Source organism: Tiliqua scincoides, chromosome 11, assembly GCF_035046505.1.
Source record: "Tiliqua scincoides isolate rTilSci1 chromosome 11, rTilSci1.hap2, whole genome shotgun sequence".
NCBI lineage: Eukaryota > Metazoa > Chordata > Lepidosauria > Squamata > Scincidae > Tiliqua > Tiliqua scincoides.
Window position 1 is genome coordinate 27005361 of NC_089831.1, and position 3515 is coordinate 27008875.

Genomic DNA, 3515 nt, shown 5'->3' on the forward strand with positions numbered 1-3515 from the left:
GGAGCGAAAACAGAGAAATTGTTGAGTAGGAGATCAGGTTGGAGCCAATAGAAAGAGAAAAGACCTGGAGAAGATCAGTTCCTCAGAGAGCGATGGAGTAGCCCATGCTTGCAGACCTTGTTGGACAGCAGGATGTCCTGGACTATAGTTTGAGAAGGTTAGATATCACTTCCAGTCAATCACAAGCCTGGGAATGTCCTCAGTGGCAAAGGAAGTAATGGGCCAATGTCTGTTTGGCCTGTTTTTGAGCTTGCTGGCTCTCTTAAGAGTATTGGCAATGCACCTGAAGAGGCTGTTGCTAATCCAATAGATACTCTCACTTGACTGCTTCTTCCAGGATTGCAAAGAGTAGATTCAGATGGGATTGCAATTTGTATGCCGACAGCCATAATCACACGACAAGCTGGTCACCTGAAACACATCAGTCAGGAAATGGCAGCCTAACTAACCTGCTCTGTGGTTGGAGCGGAAAGATCTCAGGTTGCCGCAGGCAAAGGAGCAGGACCCCTCTCCCTTCGGAAAGTAAAAAAGGGGGAAAGTAAGTTTGGTTTTTTTTTAAAAAACCGCATCACTTATGGTTCTTTTTGCACAAAGAAGGAGCCAAGACATTGTGTGACTGAAGGACGTATACATAATGAAGCAGAGAAAGGGAGAGAGGAAGGGAGAAGGATGAATGCATTAAACAAAATTTGGCATTATTCACCCAAATGCCGAGCTCTGGATTTAGGCTGTTACTGTGGAAACACAAGCATATAAAAAGAAAACAACTCATTAATTAAAGGAATTAAAAGCTGATATGAAACCCTGGAGGCAAAAACGTGATAGGTTGCTCCCTGATTTAACCCGCTCTCTTTTTAGGAGTCTCAGATGCGATGTTCCCTGTTCAAAGACGCAAAGCCCAGCCTGTTCTGTTGTCTTGATCGAAGAGGCCCACCATCTGCCCATCAACACACATTAAGGAAGGCCGAGATCCAAAGACTATCAGAATGGCAGGAAGGCCCCCTGCGTCAGCTGGGCAGCCCAGATGGTCAGAGCCAGCAAGGTCCGGTTGCCAAACTCAAGGGCGAGGCCCATGTTGCTCTTGCGAAAGGATATCAGGGCCACCCGGGGCATTGTCTCAAAGTCCTGGGGGAGCACTGGGGCTTCCAAGAAAAGAACCTGGTTCAAGCCCCAGCCTCTCTCTTCCATTGGTGCTTCCTTGAGTTGGTGTCAACTTTTTGTGCGCACTCAAAGCAACTAGTATATACAAATGAACCAAAGTTAATCTGGGAGGATCAAACTTTACTTACAAAAATCCCAAATATAACTCGCAAACTCCTAATTCAATTTTTTTTTAGCAACATTTTCCTTTATAATGCTTTGGACAAAGGATTATTTTTTCTTTAAAAACAAACGAAATCTTATTAAATCCAGTCTTTTTGAAGTATATTTTTCTGTAGTGCTGCTGCTTTCTGTGGAAAGGGCGGTGGCTCACCACTCTTTCTTTGCATCTAGAAGGGCCTGGATTCAGTCCCCACCGTCGCCAAGGGAGGGCAAAGTTCCTGTCTGCAACCCTGGAGAGCTACTGCTGGTCTGTGCTGGCAAACCCAACCTGGACAGACCAAAGGCCTGACTCACATAAGGCAGTTTCCCGTATTCTGAAGGTGAAGAAGACAGGTATGAGCCTTCCAGGGTACTGGGGCCACCTTGGGAGTGCAATCACTAAATTCAACCCCAATGTTCCTTTTTCCCCCCTCATGCCTGAGAGCTGGGGGAAAGTGGTTCTAATTTCAAAGGCAGGGCTGACTTTAAACCAATTGGGCCAATTGTTCCCAATTGGGCTCTGTGCCTAAGGGACCCCCGTGCTTGTGTCATCCTACTCTAGTCTTGTCAGATGCACATGACAACACATTGCAATGGATGTCTAACACCACATTGCAGGTTTCATAGAGAACAGCAACAATTTTAATTTCCTTCTGGATTCTTAAAAAAATCAGTAGTGTTTGTTTATGTGCTTAGATGCATTTGGTCCATTAATGCACATGCACTTTTTAAGTGCACATTTTGTTTGCACTCCCATAGAGATATAAAGTCTACAAAACCTTTTTTTTTTAATATCTCTGAGATTCTACAGATGTTGGCCACAAATCTGGTGCCACTCAAAACCTGTTTCCAGTTGAGCTCCGCAGCTCTTAAAGCTGGCCCTGTTAACAGGCTATGAACAAATGCACAAACATTCATGGACCTTAATAAAGAAGGCAGATAGGCTCTTTGAGCAAGGGAAGGAGCTGAATGACGGCTGCATCATCATCTGACTGGTACCAGGCCAGTCATTCAATTCAGTTGAGAAGATATGAGGAGGAGCAACTGGGTCTTTCCCTGTGGCTCAGGCCCCACTGGGAGCAATTTGAATGTGAAATGAGAAATTTCCAATTGGAACTTGAAAATCTTGCCAAACTTTGCTTCAGGACTAAACCCAGGAGATGGGCATGGAGTTGGTCCAGAAGTTGGAGCTGTTGTTATCACAAAGGAACCTGAGGAGCAGGCCAACCGGGATTTCAGGAGCAAGCATGTCCTCACAGCAGCTGGCATTCGAACCAGAAGGAGCAACAGCCACAGGCAGTTCTTCTGACGTGCCGAGAGGGGAGTGACCTTGAGTTCCAGTCTGGTGCATCTGCAAAGATGACAATCTACTACTGTCTCCCTCTCCGACACTTGCAAAGTGGAATCTGATTGTGAAAGGAAATGCAGGAAGTATTTATTACATCCCTCCCCAATCTGCAAGAAAAATTACAGCTCTGGATCTGAGGAAATTAGCAGACGAATGAAGTGCCTGCGATCAGCCTGCACTTCGGACTTCATCAGCATTCAGCGCAGATTTATCACAGCCGGCAGGAAGAGAAGTGAAATGGAACACAGAAGGGGAGAGAGAGAGAGAGAGAGAGAGAGAGAGAGAGAGAGAGAGAGAGAGAGAGCACCCAACAGGAAGAAAATAGCGACCAGCTTGAGAGTCTCATATCACAAAGAGAAAGTGTCCACAGGCTCATAACTGATGTTCTGGTAGGAGGTCTCCAGATCTCTAGAAGACACCTCCCTACACCAAGATTTTTTTACACACCGTGTTGACCAAAACAAGAAAAAAAAATCCAGTTGCAGTTCTCCACCACTGTTCCTTTTTTTCAGTTCTAGACAAAGACAAGACTGTGTTGGTCACTGAGCAGAACTGAGAATTGGGATGGTCACCATCTCTGTGAGCAAAACCATCTCTACCAGGGGGCCAAAGAAGGGGTGGGGATAGTGACCAGGAGCTTACACTGAGATTAGGGATGGAGTCGGAGGACAGTGGAGTAGCCAGCAACATGAGGATCGGGTAATTCAGGAAATGGAGAGATTTCAAGGAGGAAGTGGTCAGATGAATAGGAAGTGGATGGTTGTTGGATGCAGAGCAATAGTTAGCCAGTCAGGAATGGGAATTGAGCCAGGAATGGAGCAGATACTCATGAGGACAAAAGTGTTCTTGCGAATTCTCCTTGGGT